At 37.9% G+C, this 15,094-nt stretch overlaps 6 non-coding genes across 6 annotated transcripts; all 6 read left to right on the forward strand.

Annotated features, from left to right (window-relative positions):
- The first annotated feature begins 5,332 nt into the window (after positions 1-5,332).
- Positions 5,333-5,405, forward strand: trnar-acg (transfer RNA arginine (anticodon ACG)). The gene has a single exon. It is a non-coding gene; the product is annotated as a tRNA-Arg (tRNA).
- A 404-nt stretch (positions 5,406-5,809) lies between these two features.
- On the forward strand, positions 5,810-5,882 carry trnar-acg (transfer RNA arginine (anticodon ACG)). Its single transcript has one exon. It is a non-coding gene; the product is annotated as a tRNA-Arg (tRNA).
- An 815-nt stretch (positions 5,883-6,697) lies between these two features.
- Positions 6,698-6,770, forward strand: trnar-acg (transfer RNA arginine (anticodon ACG)). The gene has a single exon. It is a non-coding gene; the product is annotated as a tRNA-Arg (tRNA).
- A 410-nt stretch (positions 6,771-7,180) lies between these two features.
- On the forward strand, positions 7,181-7,253 carry trnar-acg (transfer RNA arginine (anticodon ACG)). Its single transcript has one exon. It is a non-coding gene; the product is annotated as a tRNA-Arg (tRNA).
- Positions 7,254-7,768: 515 nt separating this feature from the next.
- trnar-acg (transfer RNA arginine (anticodon ACG)) lies at positions 7,769-7,841 on the forward strand. The gene has a single exon. It is a non-coding gene; the product is annotated as a tRNA-Arg (tRNA).
- An 877-nt stretch (positions 7,842-8,718) lies between these two features.
- On the forward strand, positions 8,719-8,791 carry trnar-acg (transfer RNA arginine (anticodon ACG)). Its single transcript has one exon. It is a non-coding gene; the product is annotated as a tRNA-Arg (tRNA).
- Positions 8,792-15,094: the final 6,303 nt, after the last annotated feature.

Consider the following 15,094-nt stretch of genomic DNA (forward strand, 5'->3'; position numbering starts at 1 on the left):
TGATAGATACTGGATATTGAATTTTGCTCCAGGTTGTTTGACACTGCTAATGCACTTCATTGTGTATTGTTAATATAAGTTTACTTTTTTGTTCACATTATGAGAAGCACTTTTCCACAAGCACTTTCACAATGGTTTACAGAAAGTATTAGTTGTAAAATCCAGAAAAGGTGTCGTTTTTCAAATGAAACAATATATACGTGTTACTACAGTATCGCAATACATCGTATCGTCACACATGTATGGTGATACATATCGTATCGCCAGATTCTTGCCAATACACAGCCCTAGTTTTCAAGATGCTTGAACTCTACTTAAAGGAACAGTAGCAGCGCACTGGTGCATATGAATGGGTGATGTTAAGAGGCAGTACCGGATGGTTTTGAAACACACCTTACAAAAATCGGGTACGTCATGAGCTAAATTATTTTTGTTGACGTCTTCCTCTCAACCAGTGGATGAAATGAAGAAATCAAATAAACGCATCGTCCAACTGCTTACTCACTCGAGACAATCCATTACAGCGCAGCCGAGTGAATTAAGAATCGCTTGATGCCTTCCGAGATAATTTGCCATGTAATTTTTTTAAACTGCTCGGATGTATCGACATACATCACGTGCTTTGGACGCTCTAATCCAGACGTCCACTTTTTTAATTCACGGAGAGTAAATAAAACCGTGTGAAAAGCGCGTTAATTATCACGTCCGTCCTCTCGCCGTGGCCCAAGCGGCGCTTTAATGAAATGTGCAGTAATAGAGATTGTTCTTGAGGAGCCGTTTATGAATCGCAAGAGGTGCCGCGGACGCCTTCCCCCTCGAGAGATAGAAATTTATGCTGTATACCCCGCTGATTGTTGAGAAGGTAGAGGACCAATGGCAGCATGTTCAGAGGTTTAAATTAAAGTGTGTTTCTCACTAGGCTGCTCACAACACTTAATTAAACTCTGCTGTTTTGGCAATGACAAATGCTGCGGTGCAGGAGGAAGCTGGGCTCGTTGTGACTGAGAGGCTTTTTTTTTCCTCATTTCTTTCATGTGCAGCAATGGCCAGATCCAGGTCAGAAACTGTAGAATTAAACAACTAAACAAGATTTAGACGTGGGCGAGGAAGAAGGGTGGGATGGTACAGTCATTTCTCTTACTGAATCTGCGTTTGCTTCCGTTTTTATGTCCTATTTTACCGTCTGTATCAGGGTTTTTGTCACAGATTTACGAGCCGCTCACACCGACTTCTCCTAAAGGCACATGTCCGCCTAATGGAGACTTCAATATTTTACTGAACGCAAAATGATGAATAAAACCTGCACCTGCATGGACGACTGCTCCTGTTATTTCACAACGGCGTCTTTTTTTTAAAAACGTGTATTGACTTGGAAAAACCATGCTGGCAGTGTACGAGCCTCGCTCATGGCTGGAGAGTTTTACTTCTGAGGTCCAGTCAAATACGTGACAAGCAGTGACTAATAGCTTTTCTCTGGGTAAGAATCCAATTTCTGCCAAACAAAAAGCTTATTTTGTTTCAGTAATGGTATAACTGTGCATTTCACGATATCCATTTAAAGGTGGATGCAGTGTAGCACATAGCTGCTACGTAGCTGTTATGAAGTCGCACAACTCTGGTTATACTACCAGGAAATAACGACAAAAGATGCCTGCGAGGCACAAGCAGCAGCTGGAGCATTTCATTCAATAATGTAATCTGTACTTTTAAGTAAAAAAAAATCTCAATGTCTCTGTTCTTTTTTTTTATGACTTCAGTTAATGGCATAACACACTTTTTCTGCCACGTGTCAATCTGTCCGCTCGCAGTTTTACAACAGCTGTATAAATGTGTGTGTGTTTTTTACACTCTCACAAGGAAATAAATGGAAAATAGCTAAATAACATTATACAAATCTGATTGTTCCTGGATGTTGAATGCAGCACAAAGATTTAAATTGTTGTAAACCATATTTTCCTACTAGGGAAAAATGATTTAAACCATTTATATATGTCACAGTACAGATTGGAATCCAGTAGGATCTGGAATCCTACTGGTAGAGATTGGAATTCCAATCTGTACTAGAACAGATCGGCTTCTGAACTGAGATCTGAATATTGATATGGGTTAGGGTTAGGGTTTGATTCCAGGTCAGGAACTGTAATCCGAATTTCTCCTATTAGAATTGGAGATTGTCATAGGACAGATTGGAATCCCAATATTAAGATCCCAGTTCAGTAGTAGGATTCCAATCTGTATTTGAAATATATATTGCAAGTACAATGTTTTTGTCAATCTTATTGTATCTAAAATCTTGCACTCCAACTTGAACAAGCACCAATTTTGCTGATTTATCCGAAGAAATACTATGAAACTATGTTTAAATAGTTGGGTCTTAAATGAAATAACCATTGTTGTCCATCAGTCTATCTTGGTTAACAGCAAAAACTTAAGAATCACTATTAAATTATGCAGTTATTTAGTTGACGCTTTCAGTCAAAGTGACTAACATCAGGGTCATCCGTTCACTCAATCACACACTGATGGGAGTAGGCTGCAACGCAGTGCACCAGCTCCCCTTGAGTGTTCCTTAGGAACACAACAAAAAAAAATCTAATTCAGAGTTGGGATTGAACCTGCAACTTCCTAGACCACAAGCTTTAATGTACCGTCCGAGCTATGTTGCACCTTTTCACTTATTTAGGCTATAAAGAGGTAGTTTTAAAAGGTTAGCACCATGACCTCTTATATATAAAAAGCTTTAGCAAATGACCAAATAAATATGAGAAGAAAGTTAAGAGGTATACAAAGAGAATACAACCACCAAAAAGAAATGATCTCATCATATCAGGGTTGATTTCCAAACTAGTAAGTAAGTACCTAGAAAAGCACTGATATAGGGTATACTTCCACCAAGGGCCTCATTTGACAGCATACAAAAAATAATATTCTCTTTGTATTGAATAGTAAACAAACTTGGATACTGTCTTTTATGTTTTAACACGTTATTGAATAAACAAAACATTTTGCCGTGTGTCGTTTCCAACCAGAAAGACAGACAGAGTTGTTGTCAATATTTATATTTATATTCATCCACTTTCATCATAAGGCCAAGTGTATGTTTTTTTTATATTTTAGGAGTATACATGAAGGTGCAAAGAGCTCCGTGTGTGTGTTTTGGTGTGCTCTAAATGCCAGAGACACACAGCAGCATCCGTGGAGTTAACAGTGCAGCACTTTTGTGTTCAGTAGCACAAATCATTAATCATGAGGCCCGGCCATATTCTTGTAGTGCCTGTGCTTTCATTAAAGGGCCTAATTAAACAGTTCTGTGAACTGGAATCTCAGATTCCTCTGTTACAGATTATCATTAATTATGGTGAAACTGCTCAGAGATGTTGGACTCAATTATATTCTGCTCAAGCCTGGCAGCCGGGTGATTCATTGTTCTGAGCACGCTGCAGCCACACTGTCTCTGGTTATCACCAACCTCCACTTTTGTAAATTGGGCTCTGCCAGCCAACAAACTAAGAGTTATGTGCTGCTTTTTTCATTACAAACATGTTGGAGGAGCACAGACCAATTAAGGCTGGGATATTTGGTGTGGAGTGATGAGGCGGGCGTTGGTGCAGGGCGATGAGGGGGTTGCATACGAGGGGGTTGTGGGGTGGGGGGACTACGAGAATGAGCCTGCCGACCTGAAGTTGTGGCTTTATTAGCATGTCTGGTGTCCCCTCCACCAAGTCTGATTATTGTCAGTGTGCATCCTCAAGATTTTCAGACATCCTCGGCAAATAAAATTAGATTTCAAAAAGTTAATATTATCTTATTAATTCAGAGCAAACACTCCCTATAGCATATTTCCAATTTCAAAAGGGGTTTAGATGGAAATGTCTCGGGCGACGGGAGCCGCGTTGTTCCGGTGGGGGAAAGCGATACCTCTTCATCATCATATTTCTGTAAAACAAGAGCATTTCATGCATCTCAACAAACATTACGTATTTGGGTCTTATGTAGTTTATGCGATCAAAACTGGAGTGTGGAGTGATGATATTGGACACCTTATTGAGGGTCAGGGAAAGCGTTCTGCATGGAAGACAAGTTACAACGGTAAGCACAGGCCTTAGTGCTTTGCACAATTTCATATGCCACACTGGGTTGTGATTTTAATATATATGAAAATCAGCCGGAGCTGTGTGCATGTGTCTCTTGTAATATCACAGCTGGGAGATTTTTACTCCTTTACAGGGCAGGTCTGATAACTGTCTTAGTTCGAGCTTCGACGAAGCCTCAATGTGCTGAAAAAGTCATATGAAAACAAAGAAAAAAGCATTTATTTGTCTTCTTTTATTCACAATTTACTATAAGAAAATCTCATATTCCCTTAAACAATGTCAAAAACAAAGGTATAATCCCATAATTCCACCTGCAAATAATCTGGAGAAATCTTTTTTTTCCTTCTCCCGGTCTCGAGGCAGCTCATTGAAAATGTAATACACTACTCCAAAGTCACAGGTCAGCGGGCAATCTGAATTTTAAAAAGAATGAATAATACTCACTTGTTGTTTTTTTCCCCCCATAAATGAACTTTGTGCCCCCTATCATGAATCCAATATATGTCTTAATCTTCCAGGCTCTTGAAGCACATGGCTCGCAAAAAAAACGGCCTTTGACTCTTCAACTTAATGCGGGAATCCCTTGTTTTCTCCTCCATCATCGCAGTCGTACCGTGGTTGACAAACGTTCGTTTTATTTTGAAGGATGATGAGACGTTAAACTACTTAAGGCTGAGAGTTTGTCTTTCAGAGAAGATTACAAATGGTACGTCTGTTATTACTGTCATCCAAAGCCAACACTAATCTAGTACCTTTTGTTGAACAATGAATGAAAGATGCTCAGGTCAATTAAACTGGTGTCTAAAGGGTGAAATGACAAAATCGTAAGCTTAGAAACAATAATGAATCAGAACATTAGGTTATGAGCAACCGCAACAAGGGTCTAAAATATTAATCCAAGTTGTGGCAAAACTAATTTCAATGTTTACCATCTGTACCTGGCACTTTTTAAAGAGTAAATACAAGTGTTATTGCCATATTATGCTATAAATATTGGATTCTAAATCCAGTATTGTAGCCAGTGTTTGTCCTATGGGGACAGAAAGAAGTCATAAAAGTAAATGAAGAATCCTTCAAAACATTGAGAAGTCCAGATGGAAGTGAAAAACACATCTTCAAATGTAAGTAACTTTTAGTTATTTTCCAATCGGACAAATGAACTAAGATAAAAACACACTGCAACCTGGTCACCAGTTCCAGCTGTGATATCCCCCTTTTCTCTCACAAGACTCCTGTCCGGGCCAGTGGCGCAATGGATAACGCGTCTGACTACGGATCAGAAGATTCTAGGTTCGACTCCTGGCTGGCTCGCGTCATTTTGTGACCCAGTCATGACTTCAAACACCCACCAAGCAAATAGGGATATTGGCAGGAATCTGGCGATACAATACATACCACAATACAACGGCAACAATACTTTATATTGTGAATATTTCAAAACATTGAGAAAACACATCTTCAAATGTTTGTAGCTATAAGTTAAGTTAGGAATAGCTAGATGAATTTATATATATATATTTAAAAGATCCACCTTTTTTGAAGGAAGGTAATTAGTAAATAAAAACTATAGTTTAGAAGTATAAATTCATAGGTTCTGTATTGTGTCATTTGGTCAATAGACAATTTGTTTTTGTTTCCAAGAAAAGTACTTCTGTTCCAATGAAGGTCAAGAGGTCACTGGTTCCATCTGGGATTTCCCTCACATCCCATCCACCGGGCCAGTGGCGCAATGGATAACGCGTCTGACTACGGATCAGAAGATTCTAGGTTCGACTCCTGGCTGGCTCGAATTTTTATCAAACTACAGAGTTATATTTATTTTTGCCCAAGGACAGTTAAAAAGCAAATATTTTCTGTAGACAACATGTTAATTGAAAAAGGACAGGGTTGTATAACTTAAAGACACAAGGGGCCAAAATCCTTTAGTCCTTAGGTTTAATATACCTTAATTATACATGCTTTTCCTCCTTCTTCAAACAGTCCTTTCTTTCAACATCAGTTGAATCTTATTGTAATTGTTGACATCAATAATCTGAGTTACAATTTTATCTAAAAACATAAGCACCTTTATAGGTCACAATATCAACATGAACATTATTCTACTTTAATATGAGTCAACCATCCAGTGGGCCACTTAAGATTACTTTGGCCTACTTTGAATATATTGTTATCTACCTGAAATGTATTTGGTTTCTTACATAAGGCTGTATTTTTGCTATTGAACAACCAGTGCTCATGAGCTAATACAGGAAGAAGCCAATAAGTAAATGATGAATCCTTCAAAACAATGAGAATTCCAGATGGAACTGGAAAACACATCTTCAAATGTTAGTAACTTTAAGTTATCTTAAGAATAGACGGATGAACTTAGATTTAAAAAAAAATACTACAATCTATTGGGAGGAGGTAATAAGTACATAAAGAACAAGGTTGTATTTCCAGGAAGTATAAACTAACATGTTCTGTATTGTGTCATTTGTTCAGTTGAAAATGTGTCTGTGTTTCCAAAAAAAAGCACTCGTCAGTTAAACATTCCAATGAAGGGAGTGGTCACTTGTTCCAGCTGGGATTTTCCTCTTTTTCTCTCACAAACCCTTCCATCCGGGCCAGTGGCGCAATGGATAACGCGTCTGACTACGGATCAGAAGATTCTAGGTTCGACTCCTGGCTGGCTCGTGTTATTTTGTGGCCCAGTCATGAGTTGTATCAAACACCAACAAAGCAAATAGATCCGGATATTGGCAGGAATCTGGCGATTCAATACATACCACAATACAGGGGCAACAATATGATACATTGTGTTGAAATATATCGTGATATACCGCCATAACGTAAGGAAAATGTACTGGAAAAAACCCCCAGTTAGAATATTTTTCACCAATTTCAGCAGTGTCATGAGCTGCTACAGTAAGAAGCCAATAAAGTAAATGATGAAACTTTCACACATCTTCAAATATTAGTAACTATAGGTAAAGTTAGGAACAGACAGATGAACTAATATTTGTATAAGAAAAGTGCTTGTCTGTTCCGATAATGGTCAAGAGGTCACTCGTATGATCTGGCATTGCCCTTATATCCCATCCACCGGGCCAGTGGCGCAATGGATAACGCGTCTGACTACGGATCAGAAGATTCTAGATTCGACTCCTGGCTGGCTCGCATTTTTATCCAACTACAGAGTAACATTTATTTTTGCTGAAGAAGAGTTGAAAAGTGAATCTCTTCAGTAGACAACATGTTAATTGAAAAAGGACAGGGTTGTATAACTTAAAGACACAAGGGGCCAAAATCCTTGCGTCCAAATCATCGCAAAATGTACATTTTCAGGCCTCATGAGCTGCAGTAGGAAGAAGCCAATAAGTAAATGATGAATCCTTCAAAGCATTTAGAATTCCAGATGGAACTGGAAAACACATTCAAATGTAAGTAACTTTAAGTTATCTTAGAAATACTAAAAAACATACTACAACCTATTGCAAGGAGGTAATAAGTACATGAAAAACAAGGTTGTATTTCCAGGAAGTATAAACTAATACGTTCTGTATTGTGTCATTTGTTCAACTGAAAATGTGTTTGTGTTCCCAAAAAAAAGCCCTCGTCAGTTGAACATTCCAATGAAGGGAGTGGTCACTGGTTCCAGCTCGGATTTGCCTCTTTTCTTCACAACTTCCACCGGGCCAGTGGCGCAATGGATAACGCGTCTGACTACGGATCAGAAGATTCTAGGTTCGACTCCTGGCTGGCTCGCATTATTTTGTGACCCAGTCATGACCTCAAACATCCACCAAGCGAATAGGGATATTGGCAGGAATCTGGAAATACAATACATGCAACAATACAATATGGCGGTTTTATCACAATAGTATATAATATCGTTTCCCCTGTATCGTGGTATGTGTTGTTTTTCCAGATTCCTGCTAATATCCCTACGAAGAAATCTTTATAGGTCACAAAGGTTTGCAGTGTCTTTGTGTCGGTTTGTGATGAGTGGGTAGAAAGAGTCTATGATGTTCTGGTGCAGAGAACAGGTTACTTTAAAAATAATTTAGTTTATTCTATATGATGTATGTCGCAGTATAATTAAAAGCAGCATAATAAACATGATAATTCATCAATAGCTGTCAAAGTGTTGACTTCTACATGTGATTAATATTGTCTAAGTTTAAGTTTAACATAAGACTATTTTTCCACTGCTTCTTTCAATGGTATAGGCAGGGAAATGTACTGGAAAAGAGCCCAAGCTAGAATATTTTTCACCAGTGGCCACTGTGTACCAATTTCAGCAGTGTCATGAGCTGCTACAGTAAGAAGCCAATAAAGTAAATGATGAAACTTCAAATTTTCAAATTTTAGTAACTATAAATTATGTTAGGAATAGACAGATGAACTAATAATAAAAAAAAAGATACTACAACCTCTTTAAAGGAAGGTTATTAGTAAATAAAAACTATAGTTATATTTCGTGGAAGTATAAATTCATAGGTACTGTATTGTGTCATTTCTTCAATTGAAAAGGTGTTTTTGTTCCCAGAAAAAGTGCTCGTCTGTTCCAGCGAGCATTCCACTGAAGGTCAAGAGGTCACTGGCTGGGATTTTCCTCTTTTCTCTCACAAATCCTTCCACCGGGCCAGTGGCGCAATGGATAACGCGTCTGACTACGGATCAGAAGATTCTAGGTTCGACTCCTGGCTGGCTCGCATTCTTTTTGTGAATGCTGTGTTGGGAGTTTTGTCAATAGTGAGATAGAAACTAAGTAGATGTATATATTACACTATATGTTGCACTGTATAGTTGAAGAAAAGAAAGACAAAAGTATAGGGTTAAATCTTTTGCACAGAGCGATTGAAAAGCAAATCTCTCTAGTAGACAACTAGTAGTATTTGTATTTGATAAAGACATGTCTCTTGTTCGACACTGCAGAAAACTGACCAGAAACTGTTTCCTTCAACTGAGAAAAATCTCTAAACTTAGGAAAATGTTGTCGGAACATGATCTGGAGCTTGTAATCCATGCGTTTGTTTCTTCTCGTCTGGACTATTGTAACAGTTTGTTTTCATGTCTTAACAAGAAGGATCTGTCTCGCCTGCAGTTGATTCAGAACTCTGCAGCGAGAATTCTGACCCGTTCAAGTAGGAGAACTCACATTTCTCCGATCCTTAAAACTCTTCACTGGCTTCCAGTTTCTTTCAGGATCAACTTTAAAATTCTGGTTCTTACTTTCAGAGCTATTCATGGTCAGGCTCCTCCTTACATCACTGATCTGATCCAGCCTTACACCCCAGCTCGGGCTCTGAGGTCTGTGGATCAGAATCTATTGATGGTTCCACGCACACGGCTCAGGACCAGAGGAGAGAAATCTTTTCAGGCTGTTGCTCCTAAGCTTTGGAACGATCTTCCTCTCTCTTTGCGCTTGATGGATCTACTGACTCCTTTAAGAAACACCTTAAGACGTTTCTATTTGTTCAGGCTTTTCCTTGAATTTCTCGAACTCCTGTGTTGTTCTCAGTATTATCTTGATCTTTAAAGTATGTACTTTTTTGAGTATTGTTTTGATTGTCTAAGCGCTTTGTGACCCTGGTCTCGAAAAGTGCTATATAAATAAATATTACTTACTTACTTACTTACTTACAACATGTTGTCACAAGGGGCTAAAATCCTGTTGAGGTTTGAACAAGATGTATATTTACCAAGAAGTCTGAGTACTAAATTGTTTGTGTTTGTGTTCCTTCATCAAATACTCACCAAGTAAATTGGGGTGTGTATTTGAAAGAATCCCTCATACAGAATACAGGGGCAACAATACAATATATACTGTAGAAACAAGGATATATTTGTAGTATTGCCGAGTACTTGAATCTCAAGTTTATTATTGCTTAAGCGGCAGAGGATGTTATGAATGCTGCCATGTAACGGCAGGGGGTTTAATTGCAACACAACAATTAACTGCAAGAATATTGGCATGTCAATTATAAATACATTTAAAAAAAACGCCATATCTATATTTTCTAACACCCCTAAAAGTAAATTTCTTCAACATCAGTTTGACTTATTCTTAAGTCATCAAATAATTGTTGACATCAATAATCTGAGTTAGTTATCTTATTTAAAACATTAATGTTTATACATTACAATATCAATAGGAACATTATTCTACTTTTAAATGAGCAAACCATCCGGGGGCCAATGACGTGGTTGGCCAGATTTGGCCCCCAAGCCGCCTTATTTTTGATGCTTCTGGCATAGAAGGATCACACACAGAGTTAGAAATCGATTATTATCTTTCTAAAATGTATTTATTTTGTTATATAAAGTAAGTAAGTAATAGTTATTTGTAGGGCGCCTTTCTAGACCAGGGTCACAGAGTTTTTGACAATCAAAAACAATTCACAGTTAAAACTATATACTTAAAAAAGGCCAAGACACTGTATATGCTTACCATTTATATGTGCCATTTCCCTTGTACGGATTTTTCCATGGTCGGAAAAAAAATAAAAAAGGGGGCTTGAGTTCTTATGGTTTCTCCCGAAATTAACACGTCCAAGAGTGGCAGAGAATTTAAGCATTAATTACACCCTAACCTTTTCAAAATGGATATCAAGACGTGCTGTGTCTTACTACTCTGGATGCTGACGGAATGAAAACATCCAATGACCAATCAGTATCTCCTCACATTAGCAACACCCAAAACATGTCACGGGAAAAAATCCCCTCTCCCATTTATCTTAAAATAGCCACTTAACTTGGAGTGACACTAATTCTTACTACACGGAACTGTAAGGAATCCCTTCATTCCCTCTTTCCGTCTCTGTCAGAGAATTACAACGGACAGAGTTTGCCATGTCCCCCCAGTTGCGCTAAATTCCTTCATTCTGTCAGATTACAGCATCTGATATGACGCAGCAGCGACGGTCTGGCCTCACGCGTCTGCCGGAGTGAAGGGACCTGTCAGCGGCGATGGGGAGCCCGGTGCAGATCATCACTCCGACTGGTCCGGAGACTGTCATCTCCTCCGACTGTACGAGTCAACACAAATAAAAAGTGAGGAAGCGGAAGCCGTAATGGCTGGGAGAAGATCCCGGGCTCGTCGTGGCCATTACTTTTATTCAAACCTTACAGATGACATGATGTGAAAAATGAGCCTGTGTCTAGTCGGGTGCCCATTAGTGAGTGAGCACATTATCTTCCCTTTTTCACATTGAATCTCCTCCCCGCACGCCGTGGCAGATGCTCCTGAGGAGTCACTCACTTTTATGGGCTTTTGACTGCGATACTCTTTTAAATACAGGGGTCTGCACCGGGCGGAGAAGACGTATGGCTGTCAGTGCTCTTTACCTCACTGACAGATGCTTTCAGTGCATCACTCTTTATTCCTTCTGTCTGAAACTAAAGAGGACGTCTAGCCTCTGAGCATTCGTCATGCACCAAACTTCATTTACGTCAAGTATTTTGAACAGTTATTAGCTGAGAATTACTGTATTGTGTCAAGATTAAACTATGTTTTCAGTGTATAATTTTATTTCACGTTGAATGATAGTTTCAAAATGGCTACCAAAACGTGTTTATTTATCACCTTTACCTGTCTGTCTATTTGCAAAATCTCTTTTCTGAAGGAATTTTAATGAAGAACTGATGGCGGAGGAACAGATGATTTAAATTGTTATTGTTTTTATTCAGTTCTAGTAGTATTAAGGAAGGATTTTGAAAGATTTCTTATTAACTTTTATGGCGTTTAACATGTGCTTATAGGCCGCTGCCGTTTCCAACAGGAAAAATAAACAAAAACAGAATAAATGACTGTAAAACATGTCAAAATATTAGTGAAAACAAAAGATTTTATGTGTTAATTAGTGAGCGAAAGTTAAATATTAACATATTACAATCATAAAATGGAAAAAATATAAAGTGAAAATCCACATAGTGTTAAAGAGGTTTCCTAAAAAAAAACAAAAAAAAAAACAAACTTTCAAGTGATTATAATGACAAAATGTGTTGGCACTAACAATTCTTCTTTTGTGATTAGCAGTGAAAGTACATAGTCTTTTTGTAAAGCCAACACAGTTTTCCGATGATGGTTTTTATCGATTTGATGTTTAAAGAAATATGAAATGAGCCCTTTGGCAGCGGTATGCATGATCTCAGTGCTTTTCTAGTCTTGTCTGTTTTTAAAATAAGTATTAAAACCCTTGCCATTAATAAACATTATGCAATTTTATGTTTGATGTGTATTTCATTAAGAAAAGTGAACTGAGCACTTTGACAAAGGTTTGCAACGTCAAAGTTCTTAATGATTTATTGCGTTTCAAAGGAGGTTTAAAAATATGTTCGTTACATGGATTTTCGAACAATATGCAATTAATTGTAAAAAGGAGTTTTATTGGCATGATGTCAGTTTTCTCAAATAATTAGTGAACAAGAATTAACATCAATTATTACCAACATTGATCATCAACAAACATCCTTCAAGCTAGCCAAGGTTAAATCAAGGTAAAGCAAAAAGTATAAGACGACAAACAAAATACAAACTGAACTAATTGCAGGAACAACTAAATGTTGACAATATCTGTCAAGTTGATTCATCGGTTTTACTGGATAAACAGATGGTGAGTCTTGATAAAGCCGTAATTGTTATAAACCTGAAAAAACATCACAAATGTTAAAGTTAAGTGTCCATTTTTTCCCCTGACATGACATCCCCCTCGATCCCCCCCGTTTACTAACACCCCTAATGCTTGTTAAAACGCCTCTTGAAGCTGATGAAAAGGAAAAAAAAAAAATCAATTATAGTTGTGAAATCACAGCGTTCCTGTCACATTGTTGTGGCTGCCTTGACGTGACGAACAACTGACGCGTCTGTCCTTCGTGTCTCGTTGAGAGTCGTTTATTAGCACGAAAGGAAACAGCAGCAGAGACAGTAAATGAAGTAGTTTGTTTAAGACACTTACGATTAGGGCTGTGAGAAAATATCAATATGTTGTAATGAAAAGGTTGTTTTTTTTAATATTCAACAGCAATGTATTGATTTTTATCAGTTTCAAATTGTGCTTTCAAATCATATTTTATTTTATAATTGTTAATTCACGGTTACATGTATTTTCTTTTATTGCAATTGACATGCAAATATTCACAGCGTTTGTTCCCTTTTATCTTGTAATTAAACCTCCAGCCTCTAGATGGCAGAAGTCATTATATCCTCCACTAAAGGAACAAATGAAATCCTGTGAGAGATCCCGGTGATTACTGTGTACGAGAGGATACAATCGGCTCCAGCTTTTAAAGGATTAAAATTAGAGGACGCTTGGACATATTTTAGTTGCAAAACAAATGAAAGCAGAATAAAATATAGAGCAAGAAAAAGTGTTTATTTAGTTCAAAAATGAGACGGAAAGACAAAAAATATATAATTTAGTAAGAAGACTAAGAATATGTAAGAAATTATACATACAGTATATTATATTCACCTTAATATGGCTTTAAAATTGTGTTTTATTTTTCGTTCACTTATTGTTTATTTTATAGCATTTAGTTAGGTAGAACTTTATTGATTAATTTCATTAATTCATTTGCTCAATTTTTGGTAACTATTTAAAATCCGGCCACTATATGGCATCAATTTTAACACCTTCCACAGCTAAAGGAACAAGGAAATCGAGTGAGATCTCAGCAATGACTGAGGACGAGAGGATACAAACGTTAACTCCAGCAACTTTTAAAGCTCATGCTTGGACATATTTTAGTTTCAAAACAAATGAAAGCAGTTACGACTTCGTCAAGAGTCACGTGGTCTGTAAATTCTGCAACACCAGTCAAGTCAAGTACTCGACAATCCTACAAATATATCCTTGTTACTACAGTATCACAATATATCGTATTGTTGCTTGTGATACGTATCATATCCCCAGATTCTTGCTAATACACAGCTCTACTGACGATAGCTAGATATTGTCACTTCAGCGATGTATGAAATATATATATATATATATATAAATATATATATATACACTGTATAGTTTCATCATTCCTCAGGCGAGCCATGCAGCCAGTCTTAACAAATATTCAACACACAATCCCCCAAAGAGGGTCGACCCTATTTGAAAATAACGCGAGTGTTATTCCACAAAAGAAATACATCTGGATTCAGAGCTACAGAGCAAAGCTCAAGGGTTGCGATCGTTGGCGGGGAGTCCCGGCATCTTTCATGAGTATGAACCAGAAGCCGCTTGGTTCAATCTAATCTCTGACAAGAAACAACAAGCCTTAGGGACACCCCCGTGGTCCACCTCAATGCTGCACAACATCATAAGCAGTGGAGCTCAGGGGTGTTAGATCTACTCGGGCTGTCAGGGGAGAAATATGTTTCCACTTTACAACTTCAGTGGCGGAGAGGACCGTATAAACGCTCCTCCATTTCCCCTCACTATTGCTCGCTCGTTTGATTCTCTCGCCGCTCTCTTCTGCTGCTGTCACTTTGGGGCTCGGCGCACACATGCTCGGGGGTCCCCGGTGACTGCGTTACATGGCCGTCTGGAGACGGCTGCACAACAGAGCATGGAACGCCGGCGTCGACAGACACTTCAGTCGCACAGGTACGACTGTGGCATTCGTTTCAAATCTCTGACATTCGGAGAAGAGACATCTTTAATTATTCTTGATTCAAATATTGCCTCAAAATAATAAGTTGATGTTAAAATTTCAGCCTGAAAAAAAAGGCCAGTAAATTCTTTAACACCAATTCTATTCATCAAAAGAACTTTAAAGTTGCTGTAGGTCCAATTTCTTTATTTAATTCTAAAGCCCCTTTTTAAGTTTCTGCCTTTGAGCAAACTCACAGCTCACCTTCTCTTAGGCACTGCATTTAAAGTTACTCTGTTCACGTAGGTAGAAGTTTGTGAAATCATCAAGGGGCTTTATTCAAGTGATTCCTAAAAAAATTGTAGAAATTTGGACAAAAAGATACAGTGATTAAATAAAGTTATTTGAACTAACAATTAATTTATTCCATT

This window comes from Callionymus lyra, chromosome 12 (assembly GCF_982586985.1).
Source record: "Callionymus lyra chromosome 12, fCalLyr1.hap1.1, whole genome shotgun sequence".
NCBI classification, from domain to species: domain Eukaryota; kingdom Metazoa; phylum Chordata; class Actinopteri; order Syngnathiformes; family Callionymidae; genus Callionymus; species Callionymus lyra.